This window comes from Balaenoptera borealis (genome assembly GCF_965194805.1).
Source record: "Balaenoptera borealis genome assembly, chromosome: 11".
NCBI classification, from domain to species: Eukaryota; Metazoa; Chordata; class Mammalia; order Artiodactyla; family Balaenopteridae; genus Balaenoptera; species Balaenoptera borealis.
In genome coordinates this window covers 112,278,452-112,295,856 of record NC_138868.1, presented here as the reverse complement: position 1 = coordinate 112,295,856, position 17,405 = coordinate 112,278,452, and positions in this window count along the sequence as shown.

The following is a 17,405-nucleotide window of genomic DNA, read 5'->3' as shown; positions in this document are numbered from 1 at the left end:
TTGACTGCTTCTGCCTCCAATAGATTTCCTAAGCACTAGTGTTTTAAGGAACAGCTTAAAAAGAGAATCCTAATGTGATTTCTTTATAATGGGTGTGTTCCTTATCTTATCCTAGTGTCTAAACTCTTCTTCATGGCTGGACCCCCAAATAATATTCCTTTACGTGCTAATGGGTATCTAGAGAGTGGGATAGATTTAATAACTACCCTAACCCTAACGCGTACCCTAACCCTAACCCCTACCCTAACCCTAACACGTACCCTAATTCTAACCCGTACCCTAAACCGAGCCCTAACCCTAACCCTTACCCTAATCCTAACCCTAAGCCATACCCTACGCCGTACCCGAACCCCTCACCGAACCCGTACCCTAAGCCGTACCCTAACCCTAACCCTAAGCCTAACCCTAACCCTAGGCTACCCTTGACTGCTTCTGCTTCCAATAGATTTCCTAAGCACTAGTGTTTTAAGGAACAGCTTAAAAAGAGAATCCTAATGTGTTTTTTTATAATGGGTGTGTTCCTTATCTTATCCTAGTGTCTAAACTCTTCTCCATGGCTGGACCCCCAAATAATATTCCTTTACGTGCGAAGGGGTATCTGGAGAGTGGGATAGGTTGAATAACTACCCTAACACTAACGCGTACCCTAACCCTAACCCCTACACTAACCCTAAAACGTACCCTAATCCTAACCCGAACCCTAAACCGAGCCCTAACCCTAACACTAACCCTAACCCTAACCCATACCCTACTCCGTACACGAACCCCTCTCCGAACCCGTACCCTAACCCTAACCCTCACCCTAACCCTAACCCTAAGCTACCCTTGACTGCTTCTGCCTCCAATAGATTTCCTAAGCACTAGTGTTTTAAGGAACAGCTTAAAAAGAGAACCCTAATGTGATTTCTTTATAATGGGTGTGTTCCTTATCTTATCCTAGTGTCTAAACTCTTCTCCAGGGCTGGACTCCCAAATAATATTCCTTTACATGCTAAGGGGTATCTAGAGAGTGGGATAGGTTTAATAACTACCCTAACCCTAACGCGTACCCTAACCCTAACCCCTACCCTAACCCTAACACGTACCCTAATCCTAACCCGTACCCTAAACCGAGCCCTAACCCTAACACTAACCCTAACCCTAACCCTAACCCATACCCTACACCGTACACGGACCCCTCCCCGAACACGTAACCTAAGCCGTACCCTAACACTAACCCTCACCCTAACCCTACCCCTATGCTACCCTTCACTGCTTCTGCCTCCAATAGATTTCCTAAGCACTAGTGTTTTAAGGAACAGCTTAAAAAGAGAATCCTAATGTGATTTCTTTATAATGGGTGTGTTCCTTATCTTATCCTAGTGTCTAAACTCTTCTCCATGGCTGGACCCCCAAATAATATTCCTTTACGTGCTAAGGGATATCTAGAGAGTGGGATAGGTTTAATAACTGCCCTAACCCTAATGCGTACCCTAACCCTAACCCCTACCCTGACCCTAACACGTACCCTAATCCTAACCCTTAACCTAAACCGAGCCCTAACCCTAACACTAACCCTAACCCATACCCTACACCGTACACGGACCCCTCCCCGAACCCGTACCCTAAGCCGTACCCTAACCCTCACCCTAAGCCTAACCCTAACCCTAGGCTACCCTTGACTGCTTCTGCCTCCAATAGGTTTCCTAAGCACTAGTGTTTTAAGGAACAGCTTAAAAAGAGAATCCTAATGTGATTTCTTTATAATGGGTGTGTTCCTTATCTTATCCTAGTGTCTAAACTCTTCTCCATGGCTGGACCCCCAAATAATATTCCTTTACGTGCTAAGGGGTATCTAGAGAGTGGGATAGGTTTAATAACTACCCTAACCCTAATGCGTACCCTAACCCTAACCCTAACACGTACCCTAATCCTAACCCGTACCCTAAACCGAAACCCTAACCCTAACACTAACCCTAACCCTAACCCTAACCCATACCCTACACCATACACGGACCCCTCCCCGAACCCATAACCTAAGCCGTACAGTAACCCTAACCCTAAGCCTAACCCTAACCCTAGGCTACCCTTGACTGCTTCTGCCTCCAATAGATTTCCTAAGCACTAGTGTTTTAAGGAACAGCTTAAAAAGAGAATCCTAATGTGATTTCTTTATAATGGGTGTGTTCCTTATCTTATCCTAGTGTCTAAACTCTTCTCCATGGCTGGACCCCCAAATAATATTCCTTTACGTGCTAAGGGGTATCCAGAGAATGGGATAGGTTTAATAACAACCCTAACCCTAACGCGTACCCTAACCCTAACCCCTACCCTAACCCTAACATGTACCCTAATCCTAACCCGTACCCTAAACCGAGCCCTAACCCTAACACTAACCCTAACCCTAACCCAAACCCATACCCTACACCGTACACAGACCCCTCCCCGAACCCGTACCCTAAGCCGTACCCTAACCGTAACCCTAAGCCTAACCCTAACCCTTCGCTACCCTTGACTGCTTCTGCCTCCAATAGATTTCCTAAGCACCAGTGTTTTAAGGAACAGCTTAAAAAGAGAATCCTAATGTGATTTCTTTATAATGGCTGTGTTCCTTATCTTATCTTTGTGTCTAAACTCTTCTCCAGGGCTAGACCCCCAAATAATATTCCTTTACGTGCTAAGGGGTATCTAGAGAGTGGGATAGGTTTAATAACTACCCTAACCCTAACGCGTACCCTAACCCTAACCCCTACCCTAACCCTAACACGTACCCTAATCCTAACCCGTACCCTAAACCGAGCCCTAAGCCTAACACTAACCCTAACCCATACCCTACACCGTACACGGACCCCTCCCCGAACCCGTACCCTAAGCCGTACCCTAACCCTAACCCTAAGCCTAACCCTAACCCTAGGCTACCCTTGACTGCTCCTGCCTCCAATAGATTTCCTAACACTAGTGTTTTAAGGAACAGCTTAAAAAGAGAATCCTAATGTGATTTCTTTATAATGGGTGTGTTCCTTATCTTATCCTAGTGTCTAAACTCTTCTCCATGGCTGGACCCCCAAATAATATTCCTTTACGTGCTAAGGGGTATCTAGAGAGTGGGATAGGTTTAATAACTACCCTAACCCTAACGCGTACCCTAACCCTAACCCCTACCCTAACCCTAACACGTACCCTAATCCTAACCCGTACCCTAAACCGAGCCCTAACCCTAACACTAACCCTAACCCTAACCCTAACCCATACCCTACACCATACACGGACCCCTCCCCGAACCCGTAACCTAAGCCGTACAGTAACCCTAACCCTAAGCCTAAGCCTAACCCTAGGCTACCCTTGACTGCTTCTGCCTCCAATAGATTTCCTAAGCACCAGTGTTTTAAGGAACAGCTTAAAAAGAGAATCCTAATGTGATTTCTTTATAATGGGTGTGTTCCTTATCTTATCCTAGTGTCTAAACTCTTCTCCATGGCTGGACCCCCAAATAATATTCCTTTACGTGCTAAGGGGTATCTAGAGAGTGGGATAGGTTTAATAACCACGCTAACCCTAACGCGTACGCTAACCCTAACCCCTACCCTAACCCTAACACGTACCCTAATCCTAACCCGTACCCTAAACCGAGCCCTAACCCTAACACTAACCCTAACCCTAACCCTAACCCATACCCTACAGCGTACACGGACCCCTCCCCGAACCCGTACCCTAAGCCGTACCTTAACCCTAACCCTCACCCTAACCCTAACCCTAGGCTACCCTTGACTGCTTCTGTCTCCAATAGATTTCCTAAGCACTAGTGTTTTAAGGAACAGCTTAAAAAGAGAATCCTAATGTGATTTCTTTATAATGGGTGTGTTCCTTTTCTTATCCTAGTGTCTAAACTCTTCTCCATGCCTGGACCCCCAAATAATATTCCTTTACGTGCTAAGGGGTATCTAGAGAGTGGGATAGGTTTAATAACTACCCTAACCCTAACGCGTACCCTAACCCTAACCCATACCCTAACCCTAACACGTACCCTAATCCTAACCCGTACCCTAAACCGAGCCCTAACCCTAACACTAACCCTAACCCTAACCCTAACCCATACCCTATGCCGTACCCGAACCCCTCACCGAACTCGTACCCTAAGCCGTACCCTAACGCTAACCCTAAGCCTAACCCTAACCCTCGGCTACCCTTGACTGCTTCTGCCTCCAATACATTTCCTAAGCACTAGTGTTTTAAGGAACAGCTTAAAAAGAGAATCCTAATGTGATTTCTTTATAATGGGTGTGTTCCTTATCTTATCCTAGTGTCTAAACTCTTCTCCATGGCTGGACCCCCAAATAATATTCCTTTACGTGCTAAGGGGTATCTAGAGAGTGGGATAGGTTTAATAACTACCCTAAACCTAACGCATACCATAACCCTAACCCCTACCCTAACCCTAACACGTACCCTAATCCTAACCCGTACCCTAAATCGAGCCCTAACCCTAACACTATCCCTAACCCTAACCCTAACCCATACCCTACGCCATACCCGAACCCCTCCCCGAACCCGTACCCTAAGCCGTACCTTAACCCTAACCCTAAGCCTAACCCTAACCCTAGGCTACCCTTGACTGCTTCTGCCTCCAATAGATTTCCTAAGCACTAGTGTTTTAAGGAACAGCTTAAAAAGAGAATCCTAATGTGATTTCTTCATAATGGGTGTGTTCCTTATCTTATCCTAGTGTCTAAACTCTTCTTCATGGCTGGACCCCCAAATAATATTCCTCTACGTGCTAAGGGGTATCTAGAGAGTGGGATAGGTTTAATAACTACCCTAACCCTAACACGTACCTTAATCCTAACCCGTACCCTAAACCGAGCCCTAACCCTAACACTAACCCTAACCCATATCCTACACCGTACACGGACCCCTCCCCGAACCCGTACCCTAAGCCGTACCCTAACCCTAACCCTAAGCCTAACCCTAACCCTAGGCTACCCTTGACTGCTTCTGCCTCCAATAGTTTTCCTAAGCACTAGTGTTTTAAGGAACAGCTTAAAAAGAGGATCCTAATATGATTTCTTTATAATGGGTGTGTTCCTTATCTTATCCTAGTGTCTAAACTCTTCTCCATGGCTGGACCCCCAAATAATATTCCTTTACGTGCTAAGGGGTATCTAGAGAGTGGGATACGTTTAATAACTACCCTAACCCTAACACGTACCCTAACCCTAACCCCTACCCTAACCCTAACACGTACCCTAATCCTAACCCGTACCCTAAACCGAGCCCTAACCCTAACACTAACCCTAACCCTAACCCTAACCCATACCCTACACCGTACACGGACCCATCCCCGAACCCGTAACCTAAGCCGTACAGTAACCCTAACCCTAAGCCTAACCCTAACCCTAGGCTACCCTTGACTGCTTCTGCCTCCAATAGATTTCTAAGCACTAGTGTTTTAAGGAACAGCTTAAAAAGAGAATCCTAATGTGATTTCTTTATACTGGGTGTGTTCCTTATCTTATCCTAGTGTCTAAACTCTTCTCCATGGCTGGACCCCCAAATAATATTCCTTTACGTGCTAAGGGGTATCTAGAGAGTGGGATAGGTTTAATAACTACCCTAACCCTAACGCGTACCCTAACCCTAACCCCTACCCTAACCCTAACACGTACCCTAATCCTAACCCTTAACCTAAACCGAGCCCTAACCCTAACACTAACCCTAACCCTATCCCTAACCTATACCCTACGACATACACGGACCCCTCTCCGAACCCGTACCCTAAGCCGTACCCTAAACCTAACCCTAAGCCTAACCCTAACCCTAGGCTACACTTGACTGCTTCTGCCTCCAATAGATTTCCTAAGCACTAGTGTTTTAAGGAACAGCTTAAAAAGAGAATCCTAATGTGTTTTTTTATAATGGGTGTGTTCCTTATCTTATCCTAGTGTCTAAACTCTTCTCCATGGCTGGACCCCCAAATAATATTCCTTTACGTGCTAAGGGGTATCTAGAGAGTGGGATAGGTTGAATAACTACCCTAACCCTAATGCGTACCCTAACCCTAACCCCTACCCTAACCCTAAAACGTACCCTAATCCTAACCCGTACCCTAAACCGAGCCCTAACCCTAACCCTAACCCTAACCCTAACCCTAACCCTAACCCTAACCCTAACTACCCTAACCCTAACGCGTACCCTAACCCTAACCCCTACCCTAACCCTAACACGTACCCTAATCCTAACCCGTACCCTAAACCGAGCCCTAACCCTAACACTAACCCTAACCCTAACCCTAACCCTAAACCGAGCCCTAACCCTAACACTAACCCTAACCCTAACCCTAACCCATACCCTACGCCGTACCCGAACCCCTCCCCGAACCCGTACCCTAAGCCGTACCCTAACCCTAACCCTAAGCCTAACCCTAACCCTAGGCTACCCTTGACTGCTTCTGCCTCCAATAGATTTCCTAAGCACTAGTGTTTTAAGGAACAGCTTAAAAAGAGAATCCTAATGTGATTTCTTTATAATGGGTGTGTTCCTTTTCTTATCCTAGTGTCTAAACTCTTCTCCAGGGCTGGACCCCCAAATAATATTCCTTTACGTGCTAAGGGGTATCTAGAGAGTGGGATAGGTTTAATAACTACCCTAACCCTAACGCGTACCCTAACCCTAACCCCTACCCTAACCCTAACACGTACCCTAATCCTAACCCGTACCCTAATCCGAGCCCTAACGCTAACACTAACCCTAACCCTATCCCTAACCCATACCCTACACCGTACACGGACCCCTCCCCGAACCCGTACCCTAAGCCGTACCCTAACCCTAACCCTAAGCCTAACCCTAACCCTAGGCTACCCTTGACTGCTTCTGCCTCCAATAGATTTCCTAAGCACTTGTGTTTTAAGGAACAGCTTAAAAAGAGAATCCTAATGTGATTTCTTTATAATGGGTGTGTTCCTTGTCTTATCCTAATGTCTAAACTCTTCTCCATGGCTGGACCCCCAAATAATATTCCTTTACGTGCTAAGGGGTATCTAGAGAGTGGGATAGGTTTAATAACTACCCTAACCCTAACGCGTACCCTAACCCTAACCCATACCCTAAACATAACACGTACCCTAATCCTAACCCGTACCCTAAACCGAGCCCTAACGCTAACACTAACCCTAACCCTAACCCTAACCCATACCCTACACCGTACAAGGACCCCTCCCCGAACCCGTACCCTAAGCCGTACCCTAACCCTAACCCTAAGCCTAACCCTAACCCTAGGCTACCCTTGACTGCTTCTGCCTCCAATAGATTTCCTAAGCACTTGTGTTTTAAGGAACAGCTTAAAAAGAGAATCCTAATGTGATTTCTTTATAATGGGTGTGTTCCTTATCTTATCCTAGTGTCTAAACTCTTCTCCATGGCTGGACCCCCAAATAATATTCCTTTACGTGCTAAGGGGAATCTAGAGTGTGGGATAGGTTTAATAATTACCCTAACACTAACGCGTACCCTAACCCTAACCCCTACCCTAACCCTAACACGTACCCTAATCCTAACCCGAACCCTAAACCGAGCCCTAACCCGAACACTAACCCTAACACTAACCCTAACCCATACCCTACACCGTACGCGGTCCCCTCGCCGAACCCGTAACCTAAGCCGTACAGTAACCCTAACCCTAAGCCTAACCCTAACCCTAGGCTAACCTTGACTGCTTCTGCCTCCAATAGATTTCCTAAGCAGTAGTGTTTTAAGGAACAGCTTAAAAAGAGAATCCTAATGTGATTTCTTTATAATGGGTGTGTTCCTTATCTTATCCTTGTGTCTAAACTCTTCTCCATGGCTGGACCCCCAAATAATATTCCTTTAAGTGCTAAGGGGTATCCAGAGAATGGGATAGGTTCAATAACAAACCTAACCCTAACGCGTACCCTAACCCTAAGCCCTACCCTAACCCTAACATGTACCCTAATCCTAACCCGTACCCTAAACCGAGCCCTAATCCTAACACTAACCCTAACCCTAACCCTAACCCATACCCTACACCGTACACGGATCCCTCCCCGAACCCGTAACCTAAGCCGTACAGTAACCCTAACCCTAAGCCTAACCCTAACCCTAGGCTACCTTTGACTGCTTCTGCCTCCAATAGATTTCCTAAGCACTAGTGTTTTAAGGAACAGCTTAAAAAGAGAATCCTAATGTGATTTCTTTATAATGGGTGTGTTCCTTATCTTATCATAGTGTCTAAACTCTTCTCCATGGCTGGACCCCCAAATAATATTCCTTTACGTGCTAAAGGGTATCTAGAGAGTGGGATAGGTTTAATAACTACCCTAACCCTAACGCGTACCCTAACCCTGACCCCTACCCTAACCCTAACACGTACCCTAATCCTAACCCGTACCCTAAACCGAGCCCCAACCCTAACCCTAACCCTAACCCTAACCCATACCCTACACCGTACACGGACCCCTCCCCAAACACGTACCCTAAGCCGTACCCTAACACTAACCCTCACCCTAACCCTAACCCTAAGCTACCCTTCACTGCTTCTGCCTCCAATACATTTCCTAAGCACTAGTGTTTTAAGGAACAGCTTAAAAAGAGAATCCTAATGTGATTTCTTTATAATGGGTGTGTTCCTTATCTTATCCTAGTGTCTAAACTCTTCTCCATGGCTGGACCCCCAAATAATATTCCTTTACGTGCTAAGGGGTATCTAGAGAGTGGGATAGGTTGAATAACTACCCTAACCCTAACGTGTACCCTAACCCTAACCCCTACCCTAACCCTAACACGAACCCTAATCCTAACCCGTACCCTAAACCGAGCCCTAACCCTAACACTAACCCTAACCCTAACCCATACCCTACACCGTACACGGACCCCTCCCCGAACCCGTACCCTAAGCCGTACCCTAACCGTAACCCTAAGCCTAACCCTAACCCTAGGCTACCCTTGACTGCTTCTGCCTCCAATAGATTTCTTAAGCACTAGTGTTTTAAGGAACAGCTTAAAAAGAGAATCCTAATGTGATTTCTTTATACTGGGTGTGTTCCTTATCTTATCCTAGTGTCTAAACTCTTCTCCATGGCTGGACCCCCAAATAATATTCCTTTACGTGCTAAGGGGTATCTAGAGAGTGGGATAGGTTTAAAAACTACCCTAACCCTAACGCGTACCCTAACCCTAACCCCTACCCTAACCCTAACACGTACCCTAATCCTAACCCTTAAACTAAACCGAGCCCTAACCCTAACACTAACCCTAACCCTATCCCTAACCTATACCCTACGCCATACACGGACCCCTCTCCGAACCCGTACCCTAAGCCGTACCCTAACCCTAACCCTCACCCTAACCCTAACCCTAGGCTACCCTTGACTGCTTCTGCCTCCAATAGATTTCCTAAGCAGTAGTGTTTTAAGGAACAGCTTAAAAAGAGAATCCTAATGTGTTTTTTTATAATGGGTGTGTTCCTTATCTTATCCTAGTGTCTAAACTCTTCTCCATGGCTGGACCCCCAAATAATATTCCTTTACGTGCTAAGGGGTATCTAGAGAGTGGGATAGGTTGAATAACTACCCTAACCCTAACGTGTACCCTAACCCTAACCCCTACCCTAACCCTAAAACGTACCCTAATCCTAACCCGAACCCTAAACCGAGCCCTAACCCTAACACTAACCCTAACCCTAACCCATACCCTACTCCGTACACGAACCCCTCGCCGAACCCGTACCCTAACCCTAACCCTCACCCTAACACTAACCCTAAGCTACCCTTGACTGCTTCTGCCTCCAATAGATTTCCTAAGCACTAGTGTTTTAAGGAACAGCTTAAAAAGAGAATCCTAATGTGATTTCTTTATAATGGGTGTGTTCCTTATCTTATCCTAGTGTCTAAACTCTTCTCCATTGCTGGAGCCCCAAATAATATTCCTTTACGTGCTAAGGGGAATCTAGATAGTGGGATAGGTTTAATAACTACCCTAACCCTAACGCGTACCCTAACCCTAACCCCTACCCTAACCCTAACACGTACCCTAATCCTAACCCGTACCCTAAACCGAGCCCTACCCCTAACACTAACCCTAACCCTAACCCTAACGCATACCCTACACCATAGACGGACCCCTCCCCGAACCCGTACCCTAAGCCGTACTCTAACCCTAACCCTAAGCCTAACCCGAACCCTAGGCTACCCTTGACTGCATCTGCCTCCAATAGATTTCCTAAGCACTAGTGTTTTAAGGAACAGCTTAAAAAGAGAATCCTAATGTGATTTCTTTATAATGGGTGTGTTCCTTATCTTATCCTAGTGTCTAAACTCTTCTCCATGGCTGGACCCCCAAATAATATTCCTTTACGTGCTAAGGGGTATCTAGAGAGTGGGATAGGTTTAATAACTACCCCAACCCTAACGCGTACCCTAACCCTAACCCCTACCCTAACCCTAACACGTACCCTAATCCTAACCCGTACCCTAAACCGAGCCCTAACCCTAACCCTAACACTAACCCTAACCCTAACCCATACCCTACACGGTACACGGACCCCTCCCCGAACCCGTAACCTAAGCCGTACAGTAACCCTAACCCTAAGCCTAACCCTAACCCTAGGCTACCCTTGACTGCTTCTGCCTCCAATAGATTTCCTAAGCACTAGTGTTTTAAGGAACAGCTTCAAAAGAGAATCCTAATGTGATTTCTTTATAATGGGTGTGTTCCTTATCTTATCCTAGTGTCTAAACTCTTCTCCATGGCTGGACCCCCAAATAATATTCCTTTACGTGCTAAGGGGTATCTAGAGAGTGGGATAGGTTGAATAACTACCCTAACCCTAACGTGTACCCTAACCCTAACCCCTACCCTAACCCTAAAACGTACCCTAATCCTAACCCGAACCCTAAACCGAGCCCTAACCCTAACACTAACCCTAACCCTAACCCATACCCTACTCCGTACACGAACCCCTCGCCGAACCCGTACCCTAACCCTAACCCTCACCCTAACACTAACCCTAAGCTACCCTTGACTGCTTCTGCCTCCAATAGATTTCCTAAGCACTAGTGTTTTAAGGAACAGCTTAAAAAGAGAATCCTAATGTGATTTCTTTATAATGGGTGTGTTCCTTATCTTATCCTAGTGTCTAAACTCTTCTCCATTGCTGGAGCCCCAAATAATATTCCTTTACGTGCTAAGGGGAATCTAGATAGTGGGATAGGTTTAATAACTACCCTAACCCTAACGCGTACCCTAACCCTAACCCCTACCCTAACCCTAACACGTACCCTAATCCTAACCCGTACCCTAAACCGAGCCCTACCCCTAACACTAACCCTAACCCTAACCCTAACGCATACCCTACACCATAGACGGACCCCTCCCCGAACCCGTACCCTAAGCCGTACTCTAACCCTAACCCTAAGCCTAACCCGAACCCTAGGCTACTCTTGACTGCATCTGCCTCCAATAGATTTCCTAAGCACTAGTGTTTTAAGGAACAGCTTAAAAAGAGAATCCTAATGTGATTTCTTTATAATGGGTGTGTTCCTTATCTTATCCTAGTGTCTAAACTCTTCTCCATGGCTGGACCCCCAAATAATATTCCTTTACGTGCTAAGGGGTATCTAGAGAGTGGGATAGGTTTAATAACTACCCCAACCCTAACGCGTACCCTAACCCTAACCCCTACCCTAACCCTAACACGTACCCTAATCCTATCCCGTACCCTAAACCGAGCCCTAACCCTAACCCTAACACTAACCCTAACCCTAACCCATACCCTACACGGTACACGGACCCCTCCCCGAACCCGTAACCTAAGCCGTACAGTAACCCTAACCCTAAGCCTAACCCTAACCCTAGGCTACCCTTGACTGCTTCTGCCTCCAATAGATTTCCTAAGCACTAGTGTTTTAAGGAACAGCTTCAAAAGAGAATCCTAATGTGATTTCTTTATAATGGGTGTGTTCCTTATCTTATCCTAGTGTCTAAACTCTTCTCCATGGCTGCACCCCCAAATAATATGCCTTTACGTGCTAAGGGGTATCCAGAGAATGGGATAGGTTTAATAACAACCCTAACCCTAACGCGTAACCTAACCCTAACCCCTACCCTAACCCTAACATGTACCCTAATCCTAACCCGTACCCTAAACCGAGCCGTAACCCTAACACTAACCCTAACCCTAACCCTAACCCATACCCTACACCGTACTCGGACCCCTCCCCAAACACGTACCCTAAGCCGTACCCTAACACTAACCCTCACCCTAACCCTAACCCTAAGCTACCCTTCACTGCTTCTGCCTCCAATAGATTTCCTAAGCACTAGTGTTTTAAGGAACAGCTTAAAAAGAGAATCCTAATGTGATTTCTTTATAATGGGTGTGTTCCTTATCTTATCCTAGTGTCTAAACTCTTCTCCATGGCTGGACCCCCAAATAATATTCCTTTACGTGCTAAGGGATATCTAGAGAGTGGGATAGGTTTAATAATTACCCTAACCCTAATGCGTACCCTAACCCTAACCCCTACCCTACCCCTAACACGAACCCTAATCCTAACCCGTACCCTAAACCGAGCCCTAACCCTAACACTAACCCTAACCCTAACCCATACCCTACACCGTACACGGACCCTTCCCCGAACCCGTACCCTAAGCCGTACCCTAACCCTAACCCTAAGCCTAACCCTAAACCTAGGCTACCCTTGACTGCTTCTGCCTCCAATAGATTTCCTAAGCACTAGTGTTTTAAGGAACAGCTTAAAAACAGAATCCTAATGTGATTTTTTTATACTGGGTGTGTTCCTTATCTTATCCTAGTGTCTAAACTCTTCTCCATGGCTGGACCCCCAAATAATATTCCTTTACGTGCTAAGGGGTATCTAGAGAGTGGGATAGGTTTAATAACTACCCTAACCCTAACGCGTACCCTAACCCTAACCCCTATCCTCACCCTAACACGTACCCTAATCCTAACCCTTAAACTAAACCGAGCCCTAACCCAAACACTAACCCTAACCCTATCCCTAACCTATACCCTACGCCATACACGGACCCCTCTCCGAACCCGTACCCTAAGCCGTACCCTAACCCTAACCCTAAGCCTAACCCTAACCCTAGGCTACCCTTGACTGCTTCTGCCTCCAATAGATTTCCTAAGCACTAGTGTTTTAAGGAACAGCTTAAAAACAGAATCCTAAAGTGTTTTTTTATAATGGGTCTGTTCCTTATCTTATCCTAGTGTCTAAACTCTTCTGCATGGCTGGACCCCCAAATAATATTCCTTTACGTGCTAAGGGGTATCTAGAGAGTGGGATAGGTTGAATAACTACCCTAACCCTAACGCGTACCCTAACCCTAACCCATACCCTAACCCTAAAACGTACCCTAATCCTAACCCGAACTCTAAACCGAGCCCTAACCCTAACACTAACCCTAACCCTAACCCATACCCTACTCCGTACAAGAACCCCTCCCCGAACCCGTACCCTAAGCCGTACCCTAACCCTAACCCTAAGCCTAACCCTAACCCTAGGCTACCCTTGACTGCTTCTGCCTCCAATAGATTTCCTAAACACTAGTGTTTTAAGGAACAGCTTAAAAACAGAATCCTAATGTGATTTCTTTATACTGGGTGTGTTCCTTATCTTATCCTAGTGTCTAAACTGTTCTCCATGGCTGGACCCCCAAATAATATTCCTTTACGTGCTAAGGGGTATCTAGAGAGTGGGATAGGTTTAATAACTACCCTAACCCTAATGCGTACCCTAACCCTAACACCTACCCTAACCCTAACTCGTACCCTAATCCTAACCCTTAAACTAAACCGAGCACTAACCCTAACACTAACCCTAACCCTATCCCTAACCTATACCCTATGCCATACACGGACCCCTCTCCGAACCCGTACCCTAAGCCGTACCCTAACCCTAACCCTAAGCCTAACCCTAACCCTAGGCTACCCTTGACTGCTTCTGCCTCCAGTAGATTTCCTAAGCACTAGTGTTTTAAGGAACAGCTTAAAAAGAGAATCCTAATGTGTTTTTTTATAATGGGTGTGTTCCTTATCTTATCCTAGTGTCTAAACTCTTCTGCATGGCTGGACCCCCAAATAATATTCCTTTACGTGCTAAGGGGTATCTAGAGAGTGGGATAGGTTGAATAACTACCCTAACCCTAACGCGTACCCTAAACCTAACCCCTACCCTAACCCTAACACGTACCCTAATCCTAACCCGTACCCTAAACCGAGCCCTAACCCTAACACTAACCCTAACCCTAACCGATACCCTACTCCGTACACGAACCCCTCCCCGAACCCGTACCCTAACCCTAACCCTCACCCTAACCCTAACCCTAAGCTACCCTTGACTGCTTCTGCCTCCAATAGATTTCCTAAGCACTAGTGTTTTAAGGAACAGCTTAAAAAGAGAATCCTAATGTGATTTCTTTATAATGGGTGTGTTCCTTATCTTATCCTAGTGTCTAAACTCTTCTCAAGGGCTGGACCCCCAAATAATATTCCTTTACGTGCTAAGGGGTATCTAGAGAGTGGGATAGGTTTAATAACTACCCTAACCGTAACGCGTACCCTAACCCTAACCCCTACCCTAACCCTAACACGTACCCTAATCCTAACCCGTACCCTAAACCGAGCCCTAACCCTAACACTAACCCTAACCCTAACCCTACACCGTACACGGACCCCTCCCCGAACCCGTACCCTAAGCCGTACCCTAACCCTAACACTAACCCTAACCCTAACCCATATCCTACACCGTACACGGACCCCTCCCCGAACCCGTAACCTAAGCCGTACAGTAACCCTAACCCTAAGCCTAACCCTAACCCTAGGCTACCCTTGACTGCTTCTGCCTCCAATAGATTTCCTAAGCACTAGTGTTTTAAGGAACAGCTTAAAAAGAGAATCCTAATGTGATTTCTTTATAATGGGTGTGTTCCTTATCTTATCCTAGTGTCTAAACTCTTCTCCATGGCTGGACCCCCAAATAATATTCCTTTACGTGCTAAGGGGTATCTAGAGAGTGGGATAGGTTTAATAACTACCCTAACCCTAACGCGTACCCTAACCCTAACCCCTACCCTAACCCTAACACGTACCCTAATCCTAACCCGAACCCTAAACCGAGCCCTAACCCTAACACTAACCCTAAACCTAACCCTAACCCATACCCTACACCGTACACGGACCCCTCCCCGAACACGTACCCTAAGCCGTACCCTAACACTAACCCGAACCCTAACCCTAACCCTAAGCTACCCTTGACTGCTTCTGCCTCCAATAGATTTCCTAAGCACTAGTGTTTTAAAAAACAGCTTAAAAAGAGAATCCTAATGTGATTTCTTTATAATGGGTGTGTTCCTTATCTTATCCTAGTGTCTAAACTTTTCTCCATGCCGGGACCCGCAAATAATATTCCTTTACGTGCTAAGGGGTATCTAGATAGTGGGATAGGTTTTATATCAAACCTAACCCTAACGCGCACCCTAACCCTAACCCCTACCCTAACCTTAAAACGTACCCTAATCCTAACCCGCACCCTAAACCGAGCCCTAACCCTAACCTTAACCCTAACCCTAACCCATATCCTACGCATTACCCGAACCCCTCGCCGAACCCATACCCTAAGCCATACCCAGACCCTAACCCTAACCCTAACCCTAACCCTAACACTAACCCTAAGCTACCCTTGACTGCTTCTGCCTCCAGTAGATTTCCTAAGCACTAGTGTTTTAAGGAACAGCTTAATAAGAGAATCCTAATGTGATTTCTTTATACTGGGTGTGTTCCTTATCTTATCCTAGTGTCTAAACACTTCTCCTTGGCTGGACACCAAATAATATTCCTTTACGTACTATGTGATATCTACGTATATCTACATATTATGTGGTATCTAGAGAGTGGCATAGGATTAATAAATACCCCAAACCTAACGCCTACCCTATCCCTAAGCCCTACCCTAACCCTAACACGTACCCTAATCCTGACCCATACCTTAAACAGAGCCCTAACCCTAAAACTAACCCTAACCCTAACCCTAACCCATAAACTACGTGCTACCAGAACCCGTACCCGAACCCGTACCCTAACCCTAACCCTGACCGTAACTCTAAGCTACCCTTGACTGCTTCTGCCTCCAATAGATTTCCAAAGCACTACTGTTTTAAGGAAGAGGTTGGAAAGAGAATCCTAATGTAATTTCTTTATAATGGGTGTGTTCCTTATCTTATCCTAGTGTCTAAACTCTTCTCCATGGCTGGACCCCAAATAATATTCCTTTACGTGTTAAGTGGTATCTAGACAGTGGGATAGGTTTAATAAATACCCTAACCCTAACGCGTACCCTAACCCAAACCCCTACCCTAACACTAACACGTACCCTAATCCGACCCCCTAACCTACACCAAGCCCTAACGCTAAAAGTAACCCTAACCCTAACCCTAATCCATACCCTACCCCATACCCGAACTCGTAATCGAAACTAAACTATAAGCCGTACCCTAACCCTAAACCTAACCCTAACCCTAACCCTAACCCTAAGCTACCCTTGACTGCTTCTGCCTCCAATAGATTTCCTAAGCACTAGTGTTTTAAGGAACAGCTTAAAAAGAGAATCCTAATGTGATTTTTTTATAATGGGTGTGTTCCTTATCTTACCCTATTGTCTAAACTCTTCTCCATGGATGGACCCCAAATAGTATTCCTTTACGAGGAATGTGGTATCTAGAGAGTGGGATAGGATTAATAAACACCCTAACCCTAACGCGTACGCTAACCTTAACCCCTACCCTAACACTAACACGTACCCTAATCCTAACCCGTACCCTAAACCGAGCCCTAACCCTAAAACTAACCCTAACCCTAACGATAACCCATACCCTACGCCTTACCCGAACCCGTACCCGCACCCGTACCGTAGGCGTATCCTAACACTAAACCTAACCCTAACACTCAGCTACCCTTAACTGCTTCTGCCTCCAATATATTTCCTAAGCACTAGTGTTTAAAGGAACAGGTTCAAAAGAGAATCCTAATGTGATTTCTTTATAATGGGTGTGTTCCTTATCTTATCCTAGTGTCTAAACTCTTCTCCATGGCTGGACCCCAAATAATATTCCTTTACGTGCTAGGTGGTATCTAGAGAGTGGGATAGGATTAATAAACACCCTAACCCTAACGCGTACCCTAACTCTAACCACTACCCTAACCCTAACACGTACTCTAATCCTAACCCATACCCTAAACCGAGCCCTAACCCTAAAACTAACCCTAACCCTAACCCTAACCCATACCCTACTTGGTACCTGAACCCGTACCCGAACCCGTACCATAAGCAGTACCCTAACCCTAACCCTAACCCTAACCCTAACCCTAAGCCTAACCCTAACCCTAGGCTACC